This window comes from Crotalus tigris, unplaced genomic scaffold, assembly GCF_016545835.1.
Source record: "Crotalus tigris isolate CLP2741 ecotype Arizona unplaced genomic scaffold, ASM1654583v1 scf7180000024338.4412243, whole genome shotgun sequence".
NCBI classification, from domain to species: Eukaryota; Metazoa; Chordata; class Lepidosauria; order Squamata; family Viperidae; genus Crotalus; species Crotalus tigris.
Genome location: NW_024100508.1, coordinates 1110343 through 1136696, shown reverse-complemented (window position 1 = coordinate 1136696; position 26354 = coordinate 1110343). Strand labels below are relative to the sequence as shown.

At 42.1% G+C, this 26354-nt stretch overlaps 1 protein-coding gene across 4 annotated transcripts in view; it reads right to left on the bottom strand.

Moving 5' to 3' along the window:
- The window catches only part of LUZP1 (leucine zipper protein 1), a 71408-nt gene extending 47219 nt beyond the window's left edge, over window positions 1-24189 (bottom strand). The window contains exon 1 of one of the 4 annotated variants that reach the window (XM_039325759.1): window positions 21531-24189. The gene's annotated coding sequence lies outside the window, so the exon portion shown is untranslated. Of the gene's footprint in view, window positions 1-21003; window positions 21254-21530 lie in introns of those variants that run through there. The other 3 variants (XM_039325757.1, XM_039325758.1, XM_039325761.1) reach the window with 3 other exon arrangements.
- Between the last annotated feature and the right edge of the window lie 2165 nt (window positions 24190-26354).

The window sequence follows — 26354 nt, the reverse complement described above, 5'->3', positions numbered from 1 at the left end:
GAGATTGGACAATCACTTGTCTGGAAGTCTCCTGCTTGAGCAGGGGGTTGGATAGAAGTCCTCCAAGGTCCCTTCCAATGCTATTATTCTGTTAAATGCAGCACTTTGTACCAATTTACACCAATGGGGTGGATCCAGCTCACAGCTGCAATTGTTCTCCAGAATTTTAGAGAGATGTTGCTTTCCAGCCCCCTTGATTATGTCAGAAATTCCACCTAGGACTTTTTGAATGTTGAGCAATTGGTATGTACACATAATTTTGAGTTGATGCAATACATCTTCCTATGAGATTATGGGGCAACCAAAAAGGCAGGATCCAGAGCAATTCCTGTCTGCTGGAGGACAGCAAAATGGTCCACCTTTGATGGCTTCCTCCTCCCCCGTTCTTCCATTCTATTCCATAGGTACCTGTCCTAGTTCAAGAGAAAGTTCTTCAGCCCATTCTATTTTCCCTTTTTTATTGGCACAACATAAAGCCTCCCAAACTTCAGATCTAATAGAAGAAAACTCAAAGACCTAAGACAGTAAAGGTAGTCCTCAACATATGGCCACAACTGAGCCCAAAATCTATGTTGCTAAGTGAGACATTCGTTAAGTGATTTTTACCCCATTTTACGATCTTGCTTGCCACAGTTGTTAAGTGAATCACTGCAGTTAGTAACTTGTTTGTTAAGTGAATCAGGTTTCCCCACTGACTTTGCTTGTCAGAAGTCGCAAATGGGGATCACATGACCCTGGGATCCTGCAACCGTGTCATAAATATGAGTCAGTTGCCAAGCATCTGAATTTTGATCATGTGACCATGGGGACACTACAATGATCATAAGTGTGAAAAATGGTCACACGTCACTTTTCCCAGTGCCGTTGTAACTTTGAACAGTCAGTAAATGAGCTGTTGTAAGTTGAAAACTACCTGTAGTACTTTTTTGCTGCAGTCATTAAGCGATTCATGCAGTTATTAAGGAAATCCACTGACTTTGTTGTAAACCTCCTGGGAAGATTGCAACCTTAATAAATTAACTAACTAACCATAAGATTGTTAAGGACTTGGGGTGACATGATAGCAGTGTTCCAATATCTCAGGAGTTGCCACAAAGAAGAGAGAGTCAATCTATTCTCCAAAGCACCTGATGGCAGGACAAGAAGCAACGGATGGAAACTAATCAAGGAGAGAAGCAACCTAGAACTAAGGAGAAACTTCCTGACAGTTAGAACAATTAACCAGTGGAACAACCTGCCTCCAGAAGCTGTGAATGCTCCAGCACTGGAAGTTTTTAAGAAGAGACTGGACAGCCATTTGTCTGAAACGGTATAGGGTTTCCTGCCTGAGCAGGAGGTTGGACTAGATGACCTCCAAAGTCCCTTCCACCACCATCACCACCACCATCATTATCATCATTATTATTATATCATCATTATGTTAAGGAAATGTTTCTAATGAAAAGGCAAAAAACTTTGTAAGCCCATCTAAAACCTCAGTGTAACTCAAAGTATATAATTACAATTAAACTTTAAGCAGATTAAAATATATGTAAGATTATGGCCTAAGCCTGAAATAGCTTATTAAAATCAATGGAGATATATTAAACAAGAAAGTGTAAGTCAGTAAATAAATCTGTTGTTGTAACCACAGGTTAGGATATAAAGCAGGCTGTAAAACACAATAGAACAATAAGATGGTGAAATTATAAAATAAAATAATAGAAGTATTACATGTAAAAAGTTTATTTTACAGCAGAATAAAGCCAAAGAGACAGCTATGAATTTAAGCATTTCTTTCTAAATTTAAGTGACAGCTTGGTTGCCGACAATTGGAACACATCTGCAAGGTCAAGGCAGTGTGTTGACTCACATCCGCCATACAGCTCGCTCTCAAAAAAATAGCACAAATAATGCAACCCGGACAGCACTTTGGCACATACTGAATTGAGGAGGGCCCCCCCCCACACTGCCTAACAGCCAGGAAAATGGTCTGTGTGGTACAGAATTGGCCTCCGAAAGCCAAACTTTAAAAGATGCAATGATATACAACTACAGTTGAGCCCCAAATCGCTCTTGCTAAGCAAGACAGCTGTTAAGTGAATTTTGCTCCATTTTACGACAATTCTTGTCACTGTTGTTAAATGAACCACTGCAGCTGTTACGTTAGTAACACGGTTGTTAAGTGAATCTGGCTTCCCCATTGACTTTGCTTGTCAGAAGGTTGCAAAAGGGGAAATCACATGACCCCAGGACTCTGCAACCATCATAAATATGGACCAGTTGCCAAGGGTCTGAATTTTGATCACGTGGCTATGGGGATGCTGCCACAGTTGTAAGGGTGAAAATGGTCATAAATCGCCTTTTGCAGTGCCGTTTTGCACTAAGCAAATGGTTGAAAGTCCTGTGTTTGACTTGGACTGAGGAAGTTGCAGTTCAAATAACTGATCAGCCAATAACTCTGGAAAACTTAGTGGCTGTAATTGTAATAGCTGGTACAAGAAAATTCTGCACTATCTTTCACAACAGGACAGCAATACAGTCCCTGGCTTTTTAAAGAAAAGTCAATCAAATGTTTTTGAGATGTTTTTGTTATGTTAAGTTTTAATACAAGCAATCCTTGACTTACGACCAGCCACTTAACAACCAACTTAGAAATTATGATGACATCCCAAAAGCTACTTACAACATGATTCTGATTTAGGATGGTCAAATGTACTCATGTGATGGCCTTTTGGGTGCTAGGAAGTCAGCTCATCCTGACCGCCATTTGCAGCATCCTGCAGTCTCATGACCATAATTACCTATGTTTTTTTGCTAGTTTCCAGCATTTATTTCCAGTTTCCATTGGGAGAAAACTGATTCACTTAATAACCACAGCATTCACTTAACAATTGCCGCATAGAACGTTGGGGGGAAAAAATCAGGTTTGGACACGTGATGTCTCAATTTACAGCCGCAACAACTTATAACCATAATTCCAGGATCAATTAAAGTAGTAAGCCAAGGACTACCTATGTATTAATTATACTAAAAATAAATAAACTACAAATAAATATCACCCAACCCCCCAGTTTTAAAATTAGGAGAGGGTGGAGAAGAATCCTGCCTCACCCCCTCCAGTGATGACATTAGAACATTTGGAGGAGACATGGACCTTAGAATGAATAAGAATATGGGGTAGTTTACACACCACACTAGACTAAGCTCAAATGGGTGCATAAGGAGAAGCCCAGCCTCACTATGTTATGTAGCTCCAGTCTTCATATAAAGCCACTATACAATTCATTGGAAAAGCATCATGTGATGATGTATAATTCCACTGCACTTTTTGCTCATCCAGATTTGAGTCTAGTGTGTTTCATGATCCCAGCCTGATGTTAATCTATCTCCTCTACAGGTTTGTGTCCCTCTGCACTAACCCCACAGACAGGGGTTATTCTTCTCACTGCTATTTAATCCTCTTAGGCAGAAATCCCAAAGAGGGAACATGGCACCATCAGCAGATAAAGAATGAGAACAAGCAAATAGGTATCAAGGAATCTAGGATTCAACTTCTGGTCTGGATATCTAGTCCAGGGCTTTTCAACCAGTGGTACGGGTACCACCTGTGGTACATTGGCACCTGGCTGGTGGTATGCGATCATCCTAGAAAAGTGGTAGTGGGGGAGGGGAATGAGCTGAACCGGTGGCAGCACCGCACAGGCCTGAGCGAGAGATGGCTGGAACTGCAGGGCTGTCAGGGCTCAGCGGAAGCGCCAGAATCAGCGCTTCTTTGGGGCTGTCAGGGCTCAGTGGAAGCGCCAGGATCAGCACCAGGCTCCAGCTGGAACTCGGCGCTGATCCTGGCGCTTCTGCTGAGCCCAGAAGAAGCACCGATCAGCTAGAATGTTGCAGCATCTCCAGGGTCTTGTGATTTACATTCAGATACTTGGCAACTGATTTATATTTATGACGGTCACTGTGTCCCAGGGTCATGTGAAGAGACCAAAACCTGCTGCAACCACCCAGCAGACGGGGGGAATAAAAACCAAACATCCCCCACCCCACCCCCGCTGCCAATCCTCAACAAAAGTGCTCACAACAATGAAAACCTCGGACAGGAGGAAGAGCGCTGCCGGGTAGACAGGCAGGCAGGTGTCTTGCTCGACTCTGGCTTGGGGGGCACTTTTTTCAATGCTGTTGTAATTTCAAACAGTCACTAAGCGAACTGTTGTAAGTCCAGGACTACCTGTACTTTATCACTTTTTTCCTTTTTTTTTTTTTTGGTCATCAATTTTTTGACACCTTGCTAGGTGACTGGTGATACTCTGATATTGCCATATCCTAAAAGTGGTACAATGGGTGAAAAGGTTGAAAAGCCCTGCTCTAGATAGTCCATCATGAAGAATATCCACCAAACTCTTATAGCCTCTGAACAAGCCCACCCACCCAATATCAATCTGATGCAGAGCTGTTAGGATCATGTTAAGGAGAAAAAGGACATTTTTCATTCCTGTACCAACAAAACACAAATTCATCTAGACTGACTTCCATCTAGAACAATCAAGCATTCTTCCTCCACTCTGAATGAGATTGTATGTTTTAAACTCTGTTGTCTTTGGCCTATAAATAGGAATGGGCTAACAAGTATATTACTGAAAAGCTGGACTCATGAGAAGCTACCTAATATGAACACCCTACACTCAATAAGTTCATTAATAGTACTAGTGCATATTACAACAAGGAAAGAAGGGTGCAAAGTGTATGGCTTGAATTAATATTTCAGTAAACAACTGTGATTTATGAAATATCCTCATCTTTTTTTTCCTGTGATGACATGTAAGAATATTGTCACTGGAGTTGAAGGAGGGAAGACCAGAGGCAGAAATGTTAAAATAGCAGAAGAGAAATAATCAAAACTCTGTATCAAACCCAGCTCCCAAGGTCTCCAAGTTTTCTTGGCAATGGGTCAATATACAATTCTTGCCTTTGCCTTTTTCCATAATTATTTTGGATTTTCCAGTCTGAGTTAGTTCTGGCTTTTTTTTAGTACTCTCGCATCCAAATAGGTTTTTTTTTTTCCTGTTCAATCATGTCCAATTCTCAGAGATTGCCTGGACAAGTCTCTGCAGCTTTCTTAGCAAAGTTATTCAGGTGTGTGGTTTGCAATTGTCTCTTTCCAAGGGCTAAGGGAAAGTGACTGGCCCAAGGTCACCCAGCTGGCTTTGTGCCTATGGTGGGGCAAGAACTCACGGTCTCACAGTTTCTAGCCAGATGCCGTAACCACTACACCAAACTGGCTCTCATCCAAGTAGTAACCAATTCTAAACCTACATATTTAGCTTTTGACATCAGCCAAAGTAGACCAGAGGCTGCTACTTATGTGGTCACATTTACTACTATTAATTTTAATTACATTTAAAATTTATCAGAACAAATTCTTCCAAAGTAAATCTGCCCAATTTCCCAGTCCATGGACCAGTACCAGGCCGCAGCATGCCAGCAACCAGTCTGCACAAACAAGTAAAGCCCCATCCACAGGATGCAGGCAGTACACAAAACCATACCCCCTGCGGTCCACAGAAAAACTTCTCTCCACAGAACTGGTCCCTGGTGCCCAAAAGGTTTGGGACCTCTGCCCTAAAGCCTGTCCTCAAGTTTTGGCTTTTTTTTAACCTGCACAGTTGCAGCAAGAAAGAACAAAATCTGAAGCACATAATACTTAAGCTGGCAGCACTTATTAAATCAAAGAATTCTATGTCAACCAAGTTTTGCTCCTGTAAAATACAAACATGATAACATCAATATAAGGCACCTAGAAAAATGGGCAAGCAACCTTAATTCCAGACAGATGTTCTGGACTTCAAATCCCACAAGATCATTCTGCATGGCCAAGGGGCAAGAGATTGTGGGAGCAGTAGTTCAAAGTATGTGAAGAATTTTGAAGAACTATCAAAAATTGAACTAGCTTCTACATTGCTGGGATGGGGTGGCCCATATAAGCACTATCAGCCACTTCTTCCCATGAGTGGTGGATGGAGCTGTTGTCCCACCCCCTTTGTAGTGCAGACGGTCAGCTGAGCCTCGGTGTGCATGTGTATGTATGGAGGGGATAACTAAACAAACTGACATGCCTGGGAGCTAAAGAGATTGCGGACACCAGCACTTCCCCATTCCTAGTCAAGGGGCTTGTAACTGGTTGGACCGGTCCCCCGCATCCCCCTTTTGGGAATCAGGGACCGCAGGCATGCAAAACATCCTGGCTAGCGGCTGCTGAAATCATTTTTCCCAGCTGCAACCTCAGTAGTAGGTAGAATGCTAGTTTGCATGCAGAATATTCCAGTTGCAATTCTTAACATCAAGAGCTTGCTTGCCTGCTTGCTCATTCATTCATTCATTGAGATGGATGGTCTTCAAATTCCAGAATTAGAACCAGCATTATCCATGCTGACTAAAGACATTTTTCTGACAGATTCTAGAAAAGTCAATCAGAATAGATTATACTAAACTAGATTAGAATTACCATATCTGGGCTGCTAAACTCTACAGATGACTGGGATTTGGCTGAAAAGAAATACAGAACATTCTCATTCATTGTTGCCATCTAGTGGTTATCTGGGATTGTGCAACCGAGAAAATATTGCCCTAAATTAGATCAAGTGGCTACATTGGAGACTTTGTTGGACACAGCAGTAATTTCCTGAGTTAAATACCTGTGGGTTTTTTAAACAGCCAAAATAGCACAAGATGTCAACCAGATCTCAAACTGTTAAAACTTCAAAGATCTTATACAATTTGGACAGTTGAAATTAATTCTTTGAGAGTCTGATGGATGTTACATTTCAAATCGGATACCATCATCATGATAAATCATCATAAATTTATTCAATCAGTGATGAAGATCAAGTGTTGTTTCAGATGTGAGTGCTTAACTTACTGGGATTATGTTCTTTTTGGATAATATTCAAATAACCAGTTTAATTAACCCAGTTTATGGATTTGTACAATACACTGCACCATAAACTCACTAAACAATCTGGGTTTACTCAGCACACAAAGCCACACAAAAAGTTAACCAAGGTTAAAACCAGTGCAGCCATTAGATTTCTAAATGACTTGGTTGACTAAGTATGTGGTGTGGATGCAAACATGAAATTAGTTTTCTATTATGTTTCTATTCACGATCTGAATGTGGTTCCTATTATATGTATGTAGTATTTGTTTCTGAAACTTTTGTGCTCTTCTGACACGCTAACAATTTTCTCATTCCTTCTCAACTTTCAAGGATGCCTGATGTTGTAAATTATTGGATTTAATGCATTCTTTTAAAATTACAGAGCCTCCTCTCTCCCTTCTCCTCCCTCCCCCCATGGCTTTCTGGTTTTCAAAAAGCATCTTGCTTACCACTGGAGGGATTATTTTAGCACATCCTACTATTTCATCCTCTGTGCTTAGTAAAGCACTGAATGTTGAATAGGTAGTCCTAAACTTACGAACGTAATTGAGCCTGGAATTATAATCGTAGATTCTTGAGATCATAAGTTGAGGCATCACTTGACTAAAAACTCCAAGTCAAAAAATAATAATCACAAATTGCAGCAATGTGACCACAAGAGTTGCAAATTGCTATAAAAGTGAACCCCTAGCCCAGTGCCTAAAATGCGATTACATGACCACAGGGCTCTATGCAGCCATCATAACTCCGATGTAAGTTATGATGTAAACTACCGTATAAGTTGCACTGGGGAGATTGGTCATAAGTTGGAATAATCGTTAAGTGTCCATTCAGGAGGACTATTTATACTGCAAGCATCGTCATTAGAAAGCTGATCTTCATGGAGCTAAATTATCATCTTCACCACCATCAGGAGCTAAATAGTCCTTGAAGTTTAGCTATTTTATCTTTGCTCTTTGATATTTTTTGCTATCTTATCCAACAAGATGAGGCTCATCAAAGCCATCCTTCTAAAAGTTAATTATCATCAGGGAAAGAGATGGTTCAAGATGAGTTGCTAAAATGCTGAACAAGTTACTAGTTCTGAATGCAAACATTAATAGGCTTATTACATAGTATGACTGTTCAGGCCTTAGGCCATGGTGAAAGGGCCAACAGCCAATGAGGGAAACAAAACTCTAAGGAAGGTTAATTTCATTATGCAGTACTTGAACAGAAGTTCCTGAAGTCCTCAATTCCAAACACAATGTGATGGCCAGAGCATAGTAAAACATATGTTCTTCAAGCAGAAAAAAACTGGAATTTTCAAAACATTTGATCTGGAAGAGTTGTTTCCTGTGTTTCTATAAATTTGGAACAAGTAAAAGCTCAGTAGCAGAGGACATATGCTGCATGTGGAAGGTCTCACGTTCAAGTCTGCTCCATTTATATCTCCAAGTGAGACTATGAAAGATCTCTGGAGATTAACTGTTAGTCCATGCAAAGCAAGTTAATCAGGGATCTGGAGATCTCACTGGTTATAAGGTTCCAAATGAAATTCCTGGCATCTCCAATTAAGCAAATTTCAAACATAAAAGGTAGAAAGATCTACTGACACAATGGAGGAGGGCCATTTCCATTCAAACACCTCCTAGATATGTTGGGATTATTATTCCTATATTCTCAAGCCTGCTGCCCAATATGCTATATAGCATGAGAGGATATAATGCTAAAAATAAAAATTCTCAAGCCCTCCCCATTATGGTTTGGAAACTGTCATTTCAATCCAACTGGAAGGTGAAGTAAGATGGGCCAATGTTTAATTGCTCTGTATTAAACAATGTGCTGTCTATTGAGAAAATACAGCTAATAAAAAAATAATGTGTAGCAGAGTCATATAATGTCATACAACCTGGTAATATTGTAATTTAATTTTATATATTTAAAAAATGTATAAAATTACAATATATAGACATGTAATGGTGGCAAATATTTGTAACTCGGGTGTAGGATGAGGGTGGAGGTTCGTTCTCTGAGCTTGTGGGTTGATTTCTGAACGTTTGATTACCAGGCTAGGTAACGACTTCAGCAGATTTTAGGGGATATCTGATATCTCCTAAAATCTGCTGAAGATGTTACCTAGTCTGGTAAAGAAACGTTCAGAAACCAATCCACAAGTTTGGAGATCGAACTTTCACCCTCAATATAGACATGTTCTCTAATTTCAATTACATACAATATTACAATTAAATTGTATAATATAGTACTCTATGTTACAAGCTACTTTTCATAAAATCAAAGACAAAATAAACCATATTCCACCTTGGCATAATATGCAAATGCAGCCAGTGAGTTCAATAAGACCACTCCCAAATCACATTCCATTTCCTGGAAAATAAGTAAGAGACATTCAATTGAGAAGGAAGCTGCATTTGGGAGCAGGGTGTTAAATATCTAAACTTTTTTTTTAAAAATTGTGCTTCTTTACAATATTTCAACAGTTGCAAAAAAAAATGTAAAGGGACCTGTGGCCTGTAACATCTGGCTTTAATAGTTTGTTGATACAATTTTATGCTACCAAGATGAGGTATTAATACAGATATGTTATGATTTTTCTTGCTGCCTCTCTAAATTACCCTTCCACAGATTACCCTTCCACTGTTTTATGCTGCTGAGACTCTGGATCTGAAATGTTAATAAGCAGCATCATTGATCCACCTTAGATTTTTAATGAAAGGGGGAAATTAATGTCATCCGTCTAAATCCTATTCATAGCTACCCTTAAATACTTAAGCCATACTAGGATCAGTGAGACTAAGTCCCAGGTAAACAAGTAAATGATTTATGGAACAGTGATTTGCATTACACTGAATCTGCTCTCAAAAATATTTGTGGCTCAACCACCCCCACTTTTTAGGAAGTCCGCTTCCTCCACACAAATTAACACAGGTAGTCCTCAACTTATAACTGAGATCAAAATTTCTGTTGTTAAGCAAGGTGGTTGTTAAGTGAATCATGTCCAATTTTATGACTTTTTTGCCATAGTTCTTAAGTGAATCACTGCAGTTGCCAAGTGAATCAATTGGCCATTAAGCGAATCCAGGTCCCCTCATTGGCTTTGCTTGTCTGAAGCCAGCTGGGAAGTTTGCAAATGGAGATCACATGATCTCAGGATGCTGCAGCTGTCCTAAATACCTGCCAGTTGCCAAGGGCCCAAATTTTGATCATGTGATCCTGCAATGGTTGTGTCAGGATCAAGTTGTAAGTCACTTTTTTCAGTGTCAACTGCAACTTTGAATAGTCACTAAATGAATGTTTTTCCGTCAAGGACTACCTGAATGCAATAAGATTTTACCATTCTGATGATCCTAAGCAATTGGGTAGCATCCTTCCAGCTGATCACATTTCATTAAGTGGCATAAGCTTTAACTTATGAAAGCTTCTGCCTTTTAATAAAATCTGTTAGTCTGGAAAGATGCTACTGGATTCCTTCTGATTTTTGACTATCCCACATAGGCACCCTTATACAATTTCTTACAATGTCTAGAGTTCTGAGGGATGTTTCTTTGCAGGAAATGAACTGGATCCAGACTTAAGTCATCCTTATAGACAGGCCTACGGAAAGAAATGAGTCTTAGATACTTGTGATTATCCCGAATTTCATAATTGCAATGATTCTTCTCTCCATACAACTCTTAATGTTTTAATGTTCTTGCTGTGTGATGATGCACTACAAGCTTTAAATTTGGTGCTGTTGTTTTAGATCCAGTGATCAGTTATACCCAATGATGTGCTATGTTTTTTAAGCTACTGGTTTTGTTTATGGTTTTAATCTTTTGTAAGCCACCCTTGTCTTGAAGGGCGTCTAATAATTTGGCTAATAACTTTTTTCAAAAGAAATGAGTAAGATTGGAATGAACCCTGGTAGCTTGGATGTATCATCAGGGTTTTAAAAAGCTTAACAAACTATTCAACAATAACATTTAATCACAAGCTGGGGCTGGAGAGAGAGGAAGGAGGAAATGCACAGGAATTCAATTGACTAATGCGATCGTTCACACTGTTTTACTCAGTAGATAATTTCAGATGTCTGGCTTCTCCAAAGAAATGGACCACACCTCCCCGAAAATCACTTTTAAAATGTTGGCCTCCTTTTCTGCATTTTAGCCAAGACATGACCCTCTTGTGGTCACTTTTATGTAATCTGGAAAGATAGCTAATTGTGAAATATAGCCTACACATAATTTTAGATGGAACTTGTAAGAAAAGGAGCAGTTTAACATTTGTGGAAGGCTTTCTTTTCTAACCATCTTCTTTATTCAACCTGGGTAATTTTGAAGAAGTCGTTTTTTCTAGATTTTTTTTTTGAGGGGGAGGGGGTATTCCACAAATCTTGGCATACTTCTTCTACCCTGTCTAGTGATCATCTTTCTTTTGCCTCCTAAACTGTGGCATTCAGCTTGAGCACAGGCATCTGACAGAAACATTGGGGGGGGGGGTAATTTCAAGATGGCTATTGTTTCCTTTAAAAAAGAAAGATTATAGAGAAATCTACCCAAAATCATAGCTTTCTTATGCCCTATTCTTCTTCTCCCATTGAAGTTTACAAAAATTATGGATTTCTCTAGGGAAAGTCAACACAAGTCTCGGGAGAAAGATTCACACAAACTACCAAGCCACTAAGTAGATTACTTGGTTTTTAGTTTAGCATACTGCGGGCACTTAACCAATCTTGCTGACAGATTATGGTTAAGCTTACCATACAAACAATGGCAGCTTCTTCAATAAATACAAGCTACAACTCCTGCCTTAGTCTCACTATCACAAACCTGGAGAACAATCTTTCTATGTGTGTGAACAGGCCTACTAATTTACAGATACTGTCATTTGTGCCCAAACACACACACACAAAATCCAGCCACCCTATCACTAGTGACATCATATTTCTGTGACACAATCAAATAAAGTTAGTATCACCAACGCAATGAACATGAATTTGGAAAAACTCTGGAAGACAATGGCGGACAAGGGGGCCTACAGTGCAGTGGTCCATGGGGTCGCGAAGAGTCGGACACAACTAAGCAATAGAACAACAAAGATTAAATGAAACATTACTTTTCAATCTTTGTTGTAAACATTAAAGCAAGAGTGAGCAATTATGGCAACTTTACAACCAGTGGACTTCAACTCCCAGAATTCCTGAGCCAGTCATGCTGGCTCAGAAATTCTGGGAACTGAAGTCCACCGGTCATAAAGTTGCCAGAATTGCCCATCCCTGCCTTAAAGCATACCATGGTGTCCTCAATGCCTTGCTTTCAACAGTTTTCATTAATCTATCTACCCCCACACTTAATATTACAGATTGTTTTATGCTTATCTTCATATTACGAAGGCGGAAATGGAAGCTGTCAAAGAAAAAGTTTGAAAAGCCTAAATATAACCGATTGACGTTGCATTTATTTTTTTAAAACAGAATTGTATTTCTCACTAACTTCACTAATTATTATTCTTGCCCATTTCTCTCCCTTGAACAGCTCACGTCATTTATTTCTTCATGAACTTGTTCCCACTGATGATTCAACAGCCACGAAGCCCAAGAAGCTTTTTCTGCAAGTTCCTATTGTGATTCATAACACAGAGTCCTTTTCCCATGGCTCAGCCAGTAATGGGACCAAAAGTGATTGTAAAAAGCTCCAGAAGATCTTGCTTAACTGAAGGATGGCCAACCACATGACAGATGCAATTAATTTTAAATATAAAATGATGCATGCTGGAGCAAAACTCTAACTTTACACCTACAGTGATGGGGACTGTGCTACTTAATAAAAACAATCTTGGGTGTATGTAGCTCAATGAAGGCATCAAGCAAATGTAGCATTTCTTGGTTGAGAAGTAAAACATCTTCAAGGAAAAACAAAGGAAGTCCAGTTGCCTCTTGAAAATGCACCTTTGGGACCTGGATGACTGAAAATCTCCATAGATATATTTTGAAGGCATCACTAATGAGAGTGCCTAGATTATCAGAATGTACACGGAGTTTTGCTGAATTGGACCAAAATCCTTTCTGATCCTGCATTCTGCTTCTCCCAAAGACCAACTACATGATCTTCTGGGAAGTCTTCAAAGATGATACAAGAGCTAAGATCATATCTGCAAGAATTCCCAACTCCATGCTCAAACCGTCTAGGAATTTCAGGAAGACATCAGAGGAAGATCCAAACATGCTTGGTATGAAGAATGTGGCCTTTTCCCCTTCTTTCACAACGTAGGAACTGGAGGGAGAGTGCATCAGGTATTAAAATGAAATACAAGGAGACCTGGGGCTGATACATAGATGTCTTTAAAAGGGGACTGGACAAATTCATAAAAAATGAAGTTACTATCAGTTTATTACTTTCTGGATCACAGACTGAGTTCCCAGTAAGCATCAGGGACAGAGGACAATTGTTAATTCAGTAACCACAAATTAACTGTACAGCTAGACCTCTACTTATGACCAAAACTGAGCCTAGAATTTATGTTACTAAGTGAGAAATTTGTTAAGTGAGTTTTGCCCCATTTTACAACCTTTCTTGCCACAGTTGTTAAGTGAATCACTGCACTTGCTAGATTAGTAACATGGTTGGTGACTCTGGCTTCCTCGTTGACTTTGCTTGTCAGAAAGTCGCAAAAGGTGATCACACGACACTGGGACACTGCAACCGTCTTGAGTCAGTTGCCAAGCATCCGAATTTTGATCATGACCTTGGGGATGCTGCAATGGTCATTTAGTGCTGTTGTAAGTTCAAATGGTCACTAGATGAACTATTGTTAAGTTGAAGACTACCTGTATTGTCTAAACACAGGCAAATTCTTTAGAAGTAAATTGACTAATGGTTTGATTCTGCTTGCTATAGATTCTGTGCCACTTCAAGCAAACTAACTTGAAGCATCTGACAAAATCAAGATGCAAACTACCATCAAGCATTGTAATACTGCCCAATAAAGCACTCCCGTGTTGCATTTTTCTCCAACATACCTTCCAAGATCATAAATTCTCTGATTTCCTGAAACAGTTAGCACCTCTGCCCTCCAAAAATTCTCGTTTCTTGCCTGGTTTCCCCTAAGCGGAGACACTCAACAGCCATCCTCTGCTTACATGCCTTGGGCAGCAGTTTCTATTTGAGATAGGCAGTCTTGAAGATATATAGGGCTTTAAAGGTCATGACCAGAATCTCGAGTTTTATGCAAAAACACTAGTGATGCTACTCCTGTGATAAAGGTGTTGGACAGCAATATGTGGCTACCATATTCTGCACCAGATTTACAAATGATGTTACAGGGGCAGCCCTGGGTACAGCAAGTTGCAGTAGTCCAGTAAAGAGCCAACGAGGCCATGAATTATTGCTGGAATGGGGTATGTCTAGTTTAATGAAGAGAAGGACGAGGGGGGACATGATAGCAGTGTTCCAATATCTCAGGGGCTGCCACGAAGAAAAGGGAGTGAAGCTATTCTCCAAAGCACTTGAACACAGGACAAGAAGCAACTGGTGGAAACTAACCAAAGAGAGAAGCAACCTAGAACTAAGGAGAAACTTCCTGACAGTTAGAACAATTAACCAGTGGAACAACCTGCCTTCAGAAGCGATGAATGCGCCAACACTGAAAGTTTTTAAGAAGAAACTGGATAGCCATTTGTCCGAAATGGTATAGGACAGTGATGGCAAACCTTTTAGAGACCAAGTGCCCAAACTGCAACCCAAAACCCACCTATGCATCGTCAGATGCCAGCTGGGTGTGGCCCATTGGTTGGGTGTGGCCAATTGGGTGGGCGTGGCTGCGGTGGAAATGGCAGACTGAGTGGGACTAAAAAGTTCAATCAATCAATTCTAACTTTGCAAGATTTTTTTCCCGTGAGAAGTTGAAATTGACTGATTGAACCTTTTTTTTTTTTTTGCACACAGCGACGGAAGCCTAAAGCGAAAAGGTTTTATAAAACCCAGCTGAAGGCCAGGACTGGGGCGACAATGCGCGTGCCCACAGAGAGGGCTCTGAGTGCCGCCTCTGGCACCCGTGCCATAGGTTCGCCACCACTGGTATAGGGTTTCCTGCCTGAGCAGGGGGTTGGACTAGATAACCTCCAAGGTCTCTTCCAACTTTATCATTATTATTATTATTGGTGGTGGTGGTAGTGCTTTCCTTCTCAGCAATAAATACAACTGGTATACCAGCTAATGCCAGTTAAGATCTTCCTAGCCAGACTTCCACTTGCTTTACTAACAAGAGTAATGAATCCAGGACACTCCCTAGATAGGATCTGTTTTTCGGGGGAGCCCAATCTCATTTACAGTCAAATTTTGGAACCTTCCTAGAACCACAACTCCATCTTGTTTGAGTTAAGCCTAAGTCTGCCTTTCTCCACCTAGAGCAGTGATGGCGAACCATTTAGAGACTGAGTGCCCAAAAACTGGCCCTGGCCCTGCTCCACCCTCTGCCCCGTCCCCGCTCTTCCCCCCCATCCCCCGCCCCGCCTGCCCACAGGACCAATCACCGCCTCCAGGGCCCGCCGCAAATCGCCCAGGCAGCCCAGCAGCGCTATGGTGGCCACACCTTCTGCCCGCACCCTGCAGCATCAACTGCATGATGGGGTGCGAGGGCAGAGTCTTGTCTACGCTGCCTGGCTGCCATGTCCTTGGCTGCGCTGCTCCATGTGGGGCACGCTCAGGGGCGATTCTCCTTCAGGGGGGCTGATGGAGAGGAGATGGTCGCAGGGGGAGGCAAGGCTGGGACAACGGTACATGTGCCCATGAAGAGGCTCCGAGTGCTGCCTTTGGCACCCGTGCCATAGGTTCGCCACCACTGACCTAGAGAATGATGGCCTCTAAACACCAGTCAAGACTTCCCCTGCATTTCCTTTCCAGCCAGAGTGGAGACATATGACTGGGAACCCTTCACATATTAACGATTCCCCACCTCGTGCTGACAGATGACCTCTCAAAGGTGGCTTCTTGCTAAACAAAATGGAGCAGAGAACTTCTCCAGGTCTCCAGTGTCCAAGAGAGACCAATGTTTGAAACTAGCTTCTCTGCTTGTTTCTTGAAACAATTTAGTTATTTTATATCCCACTTTTATTATTTTTATAAAGAACTCAAGGCAGGAAAATATCTAATATCCCTTCCTCCTCCTATTTTCCTCACAATCGCAACCCTGTCAGGTGAGTTTGGGCTGAGGGGGGGGGGGACTGGCCCATACTCGGTGTTTGCTACCTTCAGAATCTCAGGCAATACCTCTAAAGGGGTACCTGTTGGGGACAACAATGAAAATGTCTGAAATGGTATAGGTTCTCCTGCTCAAGCAGGGGGCTGGACTAGAAGACCTCCAAGGTCCCTTCCAGCTCTGTTCTATTATATTACAGAAAAGGGGAGACTACTCATTTTCCTGAGCTTCCTGAAAGCATCTGCTCAGTTAATGTATGCGACTCAAATTTTTATTTTTTGAAATGTATTGCCCACCCAGCCCCAATGGACTCCTACATAAATGCTAGACTAGATAGTGACGGTTGATCGGAGAGAGTTTTTCTTAACTCCTTAATACATCGGAAAGGCCACAAATGTGGGATGGCTGCTATAATTCTAGACCCAGAGTTTTTTAGAATCAGTATTCCCACCTCAATAGCACACATAGACAACAAACACACATACTTTTACTTTTAAATGTATTGATCAATATTTTTTAAAAAAAACCTTGCAAGGAATTATAGTACAGGTAGTCCTCAACTTAAAACTGGTCATTTAGTGACTGTTCAAAGTTACAATGGCACTGAAAAACTTAGAAACAATCCTCCCACTTAACAAACAATGCAGTATCAAAATTCGGCTGCTTGGTATCTGGCTTGTATTTACAATGATTGCAGGGTCCTGAGGTCACGTGATCACCATTTATGACCTTCCCACATTCAAAGTCAATCAGAATAGAGCTAGAAGGGACCTTGGGGGTCAAGCAAGAGACTCTATACCATTCCAGACAAGTGGCTATCCAGTCTTTTTAAAAACCTCCAGTGATGAAATACCTACAACTTCTGACGGCAAGCTGTTCCACTGGTTAATTGTCCTCACTGTTAGGAAGTTACTCCTTAGTTACAGGTTGCTTCTCTCCTTGATTAGTTTCCATCCATTGCTTCTTGTCCTGCCTACAGGTGCTTTGATAAATAAGCTGACCCCCTCCCTCCTCTTTGTGGCAACCTCTCAAATACTGGAATACTGTACTGCTATCATGTCACCCCAGTCCTTCTTTACTCTAGACTAGCCAAACCCAAATCCTGCAACCCTTCTTCATATGTTTTAGTCTCCAGGCCTTTAATCATCTTAGTTGCTCTTCTTTGTAATTTTTCCATAGTCTCAACATCTTTTTTGTAATGTGGCGACCAAAACTGGATGCAGTATTTCAAGTGTGGCCTTGGTAAGGCTTTATAAAGCAGTACTAATACTTCATGTGATTTTGATTCTATGCCTCTGTGTTGTGTTAGCTTTTTTGGATGCTGCTGCACATGGCTGGCTCATATTCAAGTGATTGTCCAACTAGGACTCCAAGGTCCCTCTCGCAGTTACTGTTTTTGAGCCAAGTCAATAAGGAAAGCTAGATTTGCTTAAAGACCATATGATTTATTCAACAATTGCAGTGATTCTCTTAACAACCATGCCAAAAAAGGTTGTTAAATTGAGTGTGAGTCACTTAACAACCACCTTGCTTAATAACAGAAATGTTGGTCTCCATTGTGATTTTAAGTCAAGGACTACCTGTATCTTCCAAACTGAACCAGGAGTCCACCAACAGAAGTGTTATTTTTCTAGGGAAAGGCACCCTTGCTATCCCACACACTCAGGCTTTCACACTGTGGCACAAGCAAACACAATTAATCATGACGGAAAGCCGAAACCCTTCCCTGGGTTTTCTTCCAGACAATAGGAGGGCCACAGCCAAAAGTGCTAAATTCCAGAGATCTTTAGTGAAAACAAATGCCATGTTTCCTCAGAAACCTAACGGGCCTGGCTCCCTCCACTCCCCCTCCCTCCCACAAAAAAACAGACTCACCCTCTTGTCAGCTCAAATGGACAAAAATGGACTTACAAGGCAATAAACAAGCAGAGATTCACACCAAGCCCTGCCTTTCAGCGCAAGGATGGTTTCACTTTAGGGAGAAGGGGAGGGGGGAGAGGAAGGAGGGGAAAATGCTGAAAAATTCCTCAGAGTAAATTGAGCAAAAGTATTTCTACCCAGGGGGGTGAGGGGGAGGCTGACTGAGTAATATAAAGTCTTTTGGAGGCCGAGGAATTCTCAGCTTGTTATGGAATTTAAAAATTCCCCGCTCCACCTGGGTGGATTCCCCACACAACACACATGGGCAGCCTAAAGATTTACACCACTATTTTAATTAACCAAAAAAGAGGCAAACTGACACTGAGACAGACATGTTTTCTCCTATTATGCCAACAGCATCCAATGTAAAAGGCAGCAAATACTTTCCCATCCCCTTGCATCAATTTCCACTCACTCCATACAGGTAGTCCTTGACTTATGACCATCTGTTTAGTGACCGGTCAAAGTTGCAACGGCACTGAAAAATGCGGCTTATGACTGTTTTTCACTTACGACCTTTGCAACATCCCCATGATCACGTGATCAAAATTCAGATGCTTGGCAACTGGCTTGTATTTATGACCATAGCTATGTCCCAGGGACATGTGCTCACCTACTGTGACCTTCTGATGAGCAAAGTCAATGGGGAAACCAGATTCACTTAACAACCAGGTTGACTACCTTATCAACTGCAGTGATTCACTTAACAACTGCAGCAGGAAAGGTTGTAAAATGAGGCAAAAATCACTTAACAAATGTCTCACTTAACAGAAATTTTGGGCTCAACTGTGGTTGTAAGTCAAGAACTGCCTGTATTTATTTCATGGAAGGTAACATTCCCATCCCCCCTTTTCTCCAGAAACTCAAGCCGGACATCTTTTTTCTCCAATTTTCCCAAAAAGAACAGGTAGGGCTGAGAGAGTAAGGGACTTGTCCAAAGTCTGCCATTCAGCTTCCATGGCTGAGGGTAGACTTGAATCTACTCTTACTCTGGTCTTAGTCCAAGGCTTTATTCAATATATATCAGTCTGGCTTTTTCAAAGCAAATTATATTATACTGTGCTACCATCAATTTTCTCTACAACAACATTGTGAAGTAGGTTGAGCTGAATGAATGAATGAATTACTGGCGTAGGTCCCTCAGACAGATTCTGTGGCTGAGGAGGAACTAGAACTCCAATCTCTGCTACTTGAACATCTGATTTGTTACAGGCAGTCCTTGACTTATGACCACAAATTGAACCCAAAATCTGTTGCTAAGCAAGACAGTTGTTAAGTGAGTTTTGCCCCATTTTACAACCTTCCTTGCCACAGTTAAGTAAATCACTGCATTTGTTAAGCTAGTAACACGGTTGTTAAGTGAATCTGACTTCCACATTGACCTTGCTTGTCAGGTCGCAAAAGGTGATCACATGACCCTGGGACATAAATATATGCCAGTTGCCAAGCATCCGAATTTTGATCACGTGACCATGGGGGTCTGCAATGGTCATTACTGTGAAAAAAGTCATATGTCACTTTTTTCAGTGCAGTAACTTCAAATGGTTGTAAGTCAAGGACTACCTGTACACTACATTGGCTCTTATTAGCCTTGTCCATATTAGTCACAGAATTATAAGGTTGGAAGGGATCTTGGAGGTCTTCTAGTCCAACTGCCTGCCCAGAGTTTTTCTATACTAATAAGGAGAGAGAGAGAGAGAGAGAGAGATGGAGATGTTGTAGTAGTGACTGCTTCCACCTGTCCTTTCTGAAAAATCTGCAGGAAGGGAGGGCCACCTACAGCTTCAATCAACTACATTCCTACCAATGTCCTGGGAAACAGCCAAGGATTTAACACTCACTGCAGCTAAAACCCATGAATCTTGGGTTTAAGACCTGCTTGACTATGAAGCCCTTGATATGATACAAGTAAAGTTCACAATACAATGTGAAATTTGCCTGTTTCTAGCTTTGTATGAAGCTAGAATGAACACAAACTCTGTGTCTTTAAAACATGGTTAACAGCTCCATGTTAGGAGGGAGCAAAGTCAGGATATAGCCATGATCTAGCTGCGCTATAAGGAGGTGGGCGTTTCGGTCTCCTGCCTTACAGAGGCTGCCATGAAGAAAAAAGCCATGTGCTAGGTGCTGCTCATAAAAAGGCTTGAAAGATAATAAAATGCTGCACCAGAATACTGCAGAAAGAGAAGCCACATTTAAAGAAAAAAAGCTGTCAGACAGTAAACTATACTCAGCAATGAAGATGAACTCATTTCCCCACACTTTAATAGTCCAGGCAGCCTGAATTGTAGTTCCAAATACCAAACTGGAAGCTAAGAAATCTTCAGTCACGCTCATCCAAACTGCATCCATACTTATTCCCAATTCTAAGATGCAGCTTGGAAGGCCTCCTGCTCTTTTAAACACTCCATAAAAGTCAGCTAAGAGGCAGACATTCAATCGATGCCCTTTCTGCAAGAGGCAGACACTACATCAGTTGAATTTCCACCTGTCCCTGTTTTCCAAAGGAACTGCTGTTAGGAGGAAAAAAGAGGAGCAACCAGCACACCACCTCATAATTTACCACTTTCTCCGGCAGTAATGTTTAACAGTCCCATAGAAATAATTACATTACAAGTAATACTTTCTCCCAGGAAATCAGGGCAGGATTTGCATTTAAAAAGAAATATTCGGGTGTCGCAGAAGCCTCTCCAAGGCGCAGTTCTGGAAAAAAGAAGTATCCTTTCAACTGCAATGGGATCACGCTCAACCACTGCGGGAAACAGCCTCAGCAAACCCAGCCTGCCAAAGAAAACCCTATCCAGTTCGCGAAAGCCCCCGCCCCCGCCCGCCCCAGGTAAACCGTATGGTAGTCCCGCCGATACTTCTGGACCCCCCCTCCCCGCAATTCCTGAGATGACCTTGGACTGGCTGGCTGGCTAGCCGCAATCTCCAGTCCGATCTCCCGCCACGGAGGGGCCTGACTTGGACGCCAACGCGCTTCGGAAACGCACCCTTTCCTTTTCCAGTCCCGCTTCCCGGGCAAGCCTACTCGGGATCAGGCTGCAAAAGGGCCGCGCTCGCCCCTCTCTTGGAGGGAGCGCCCCGCCTGCAGCACTGCTGCCTTCCCAGGGGGACCCCTCGGGTCGGGCGCTCAGCCGTCCCAGCGAAGGCAGCCCCCCCTCCTTCCACGTCTCCTCGGCAGGAAGGGGCCTGGCCGCGCCGCGTCCGAGCGGGAAGAAAACTTGGGATGGCTTCGGGAAGTTGCAAGCGCGGGGCCGGCAGCCTCTCCCGAGCTCCTGCCTGCCCTGCTCCCTCCCTCCCTCCCTTCCTGCTTTCCTTCGCCTCCAAAGCCGCTGCCAGTCGGGAAGTGTGCGGGGACCCCCGGCTTTTGCTGTTTTTGCTCCGGAGTTATCCGCTGAACAAAGCGGATGCCTTGAATTCCTTCTCAGCCCAGCACGGGTTTGGCAGCGCTCGGAAGCCCGGATCGGTCAGGAGGAGGAGGAGGAGACAGCCCCTCGCCGCCGCTGCCCCAGCCCACCTGATGTCCACGCCGGCCCCCAGCCCACGCTTTACCGGTCCTCCTCCTCGGCGCTGCCGCCGCCACTACCTTCTCTTCGGCGCGGCGCACAGGAGCCCAGGGCGCCCCAGACTTTCTTCGCCTTCGTCTTCTCCGCCTTTCCCCGCTTTTCTCGTAAAAGGCCCGGCAGGAGCCGCCCGCCCCGGCTGCCGGGGGGCGCCCACTCCGCGGCGGCGGCCCGCTCGGAGCTGCTGATCCGGCCCCGCGGACTGGCTGGCTGACTGGCTGGCGAGCTGGGCTTCTCCTGCTGACAATGAGAGGCGGCGAGAAGCCGAGAAAGCCGGAGCCCCTGCGGGCGGGCTTGACGTCAGGAGGCGGAGGCAACGGCCGCGACGCCTCGCTCCCTGGACGCGAGCCCCCGAGACGCCTTCCGCCCGCCAAAGGAGGCGGGAGCCCCGGCCGGACTCTCGGCCGGCCTTCCGGGGAGCGGCGCGCAGGCGGGCTTCGACGGGCGCCGGAGGGACTCCTGCGGGGAGCGGGCCGCCGCGGGCCCCGGAGTCGCGCACAATTCGGCCGGGACGGGCGATCGGAGTTTGGCTGAGCCGCAGCCGCGGAGAGGGTGCTCGTGGCTCGGCCTCTGCTGGAAACGCCGCCCTTGCTCAACCCGGCCTCCAGAAGCCGCAGCGCGGCTTAGTTGGGTGGGCATCCTAGACGTGTGAACGCACGGTCGCTTGGTTCCCCCGGGCTTAAATTCAATATATAAACCCGGCCACTGAGCGAACCTGGTTGGCTTAACGTTACTGCTGCTGTTGCTGGCTGATTCCAGCTCGAGTAACGCTTTGATTGTGGATTTGGGGAACTTCCTGTCTTAAGACGATGTGAAAAAGTGCCCTAATTTTCAGCCCATGTGGTCAGAGAGAACAAAAAGTGGGGTTGGGTCAAAGGTGAGCTGGTTTACCCCTGGTTTCAATGGTATTATTTATAAATTGACATATATGAAAATTGCCTGTAGATATGTTTATGATTCCTTATTTTATTATGCCTTTCCTCTGTTTTGGGCAACACATGAAAGGCCCCACTAACACTCTTGAGCAAGGAGTGAGGAGTGATTTACAGCAAAGAAAACACCTAAAGATCTTGAAGGCTGCTGATCATCAGGAGAGACAACATCAGTCAGAGCAGACAAATCTGATGTAGTAATCTTAAAATATTCACTTCCAGAGGCCCAGGGAAAGGGGTTAAAACAACAAGAATTGTATTGCTCAGGTGTGTAAGCTTACTGTTTAAAAACCAATTGCCTCAAGTAGGCAAAGTCGAGGAAATGTTTTTTCCAATTATTTAGACTATGTGAAAGACAGTTATAGAACAAAAGTAACAAAGGCAGTGCATTATTGTTTAGACAATTATATAGAAAGGAGGTAACATAATGTGTTAAGGGCCCCGTTTCCTAGTTGTATTGCTAATTGGCCAAATATCTTACTCCAACGTACATTTCATCTGGATGTTATGTGTTTTTATTGTTTTAATCTTTCAGCATTTTTAATTATAATATATTTTTTTGAATTGTATGCTGCCCAAAGTCATTGATCGAAGTAGGCAGCTATAGAAATTGAATAAATACTTTTTATTGCAAGAAGGTAATGGATTGGTATGTAATTGTAACATTTGGTCAATATCAGTGTATTCCTTTGCTGCCACAGAGTCACTATTTATTAGGGACAGTGACTAGAAAATAGAATAGTTTGTTATTAAATAGGAGTATCTTTAAACATGTGCAGAGTTCCCAAGTATAATTGTTTTGTAATCCTTTATTTCAGGCATGTCAAACTCAGGACATCACGTAATGTCGCATGACGGTTTTGCCATTGCCAGCAATGGGGTGGGCACGGCTTCCACATGACACATCCGGCCCACGGGCCCGCAGTTTGACACTTTATTTAAATCCTCAGGTTGATACTTAGCACATATTTTAAAAAGTCAGCACATTCAAGACATAAATTCAACTTTTGAAATGCTGAGCCTCTTTAATACAATACATATAATTGGACATTTCTTCCTTATAGATATTTACTTTTCTTAAGTGATCACAAGGAGGCATGCCATTGTACTAGTTGGTTATTCTGCCAGTACACAAAAGGAGTTAGATAGAAGATAGTTTCAAATGTATGCTGATTAATCCCAAATAGGCAGGTATAACTGATGATCAGAATCTAAGAAAGGGTCTTGTGGTTGTTTTTTTTTTTTTTTGGTTGGTTGAAAAAAGTAAAGATAACTCAATAACAAACATTAGCAATGCCAATAAAGATTGAAAAGCCAAAATGCATCATTTTTTCCATAGCTGTTATTGACTCTGTGACTAACTTTTCTCCATGTGCTCAAACAATTGTGTTAGGTTGTCTTGCTTTTAATCTTCTTGGCACTAACCATGAAGCATCTTCACTTTACCTACTGCACTTCTTACCCTCCCCAGTGGGGTTCCTGATATACAAGGAGAGGCAGAGCCTGGGGGCAGAGTCAAGAGAGGAATCAGTCTGGAGTCCTTTAGTTCCTATAAGCAGTCTTAAGTTCAACCCTTTTTTAATTCCATTACCTCTTATCTAGTGCCAGTTTAGTGCTGAGCTTTAGTTGACTAGATTCTTGTGTACAGACATGAGCAATAAATCAGCTTAACTACCATAGTGGCCAAAATTGTGGAAACCTTTTGGGAAAAGTGTACAGTAGAAATACCACCTTTGGTTAAGTTTCCACCAATTTTTCTTCTAATTTCTTTATAACTATAGCCTTGTTCACTTAATAATATTATTTTACATCGCTTTCTGGACAAGCAGTCAACTTTTTGCACCATTACTTTAATTTTATTACGTTTTACAAGTTCACTAAATGAAAGAAAACAAAAAAACCCCAACCAACTTGATAGCGATAACACACTGATACCTGATATCAACCTAAGCAAGTTGTGCTTCCTTTTTCTGGTTATTTGGCTATAACCTTTCATAGAATACAGTACAAATAATTGAACAAACTATATTACATTACATTCTTGATTATCTTTCCATTGATATATAATTTTATGGTACTACTCAAAAAAAAGTGTTATTAGCCATCAAACCTCAAAAATATACTTTTCCCAAAAGGTTTCCACAATTTTGGCCACTACTGTAGTATTTAATGTGTGGTCCTGATTCTTCATGCCTGACACCCAACATCAAAAGCTTGTCCACACCTGTCCTAGGGGGGTTTCAGCACTATCATGCACAAGTAGTGTGTGATGCATGCAGAAAGGGCATTTTACAAAATGTGAGAACTTGTCCTTTTAGACAAGGTTGGGTTGGCGTACAATTCCCACGTTGTCCAACGCTGGTCTGTTATACCATATATGGGAAAAGAATCATTCTAATAAGCTCAATACTGATATAAGACCAAGGAAAAAAATTAGAAATCTGAAGAGGGATATTTGTAGCTCAGAGCTGAAATGAGAGGTCCTTGGTGCTCTCTGAGCTTGGTTGTTTTTGTGCAGATGTTTCATTACCCTAACTAACATAATCAGCACTGATGTTACTAGTTTAGGTAATGAAACATCTGCAAGAAAACAAGCAAGCTCAGAGAACACCAAGGACTGCTCACTAGAAATCTGACTTATGGTACAATCTTCTCACAGATTAATTCAAAACATCCTGTGCATAACCTAGTAAACACATTTCCTCTCATCAAGAATTAGATGCTGGTGCAATCAGATTATTCTGATCCTTATGTGAGAAAGAGTTAACAGCAATCTTAGGATAACCTTAGGATGATTATTTCACTAACAAAGTTTAATGTAACTTGAGCATTGATTCACTTTTATCATGCTAACTGACTAATAGAGAAGGAAGGAGCTGAAAAATCAGAGATAAAAATCACTTGGTCAGCAGGAATCTGACTTTTTGCTTCTTCAACTGTGGGGACCCTTAGAACGAAAATAAAGCTGCTAAGCTTCAGGAAGTCCTAAAGCAGGGCTGTTCAACCTTGGCAACTTTAAGATCTGTGGACTTCAACTTCCCAAGTCTTAAAGGTGTCAAGGTAGAATATTTCTGCCTTGCAATGTGCTTTATTAAAACACAGCTTTATTTTAAAGCAAAAAAAAGGAATAATACATTAAATCAATTTCTCCAGTCTTGATATTTTTTTAATCTCCCCCATTGCCCCAATGTTTAATTGTTTAAGGCCTATAAACATTGGTTGTTTTTCTTTTATCCCCTTTCCTTCTTTTCTTGATCAAATCATAAATCACACGTACTCAGGATCCAACATAGAAAAGGGCAGGAAGGTTATAAGATTTGTGGCGCATTAGCACAATGACTATTCATGCATGAAAAAAGATGCTATGCATATCTTAATATTTTTTGCAGGGGCTTCACTGATTTCTAAAAGAGAAAATAGCTTATTTCCTCCCCCTCGACCTTACATTTTAAAATGCAGATTTTATTTACAATATGCTGGCTTAGCTACCTCATATGGTTGGTTTTTAAATTCTTGAACTAATGAAATGTATGCAGGAAGCAGAAATTATGTTTAAAAAAAAGAGGCATCATAAAATCTGTGATTCTCCTAACCAACCTTTGTTGGTTCCCATGTTTTAATATGCTAGAGAGGGCAGAGCAAAAATCTATTCAGTGGATTAGATAAGAAAAATTCACACCCTTTTGTGTTCAAAGCCAGCTAACCTAAACCATCTTGTGGCAGCTGCTTCAAAGCTTGCTGTCAGTGCATTATTCCTTCCTTTGCTAATTCAGCATAGGGTATGTGTTCTTTGCATGCTTCCCACCCTGATATATAACCCAATTAATTCCTAAAGCGCTCTTAGAT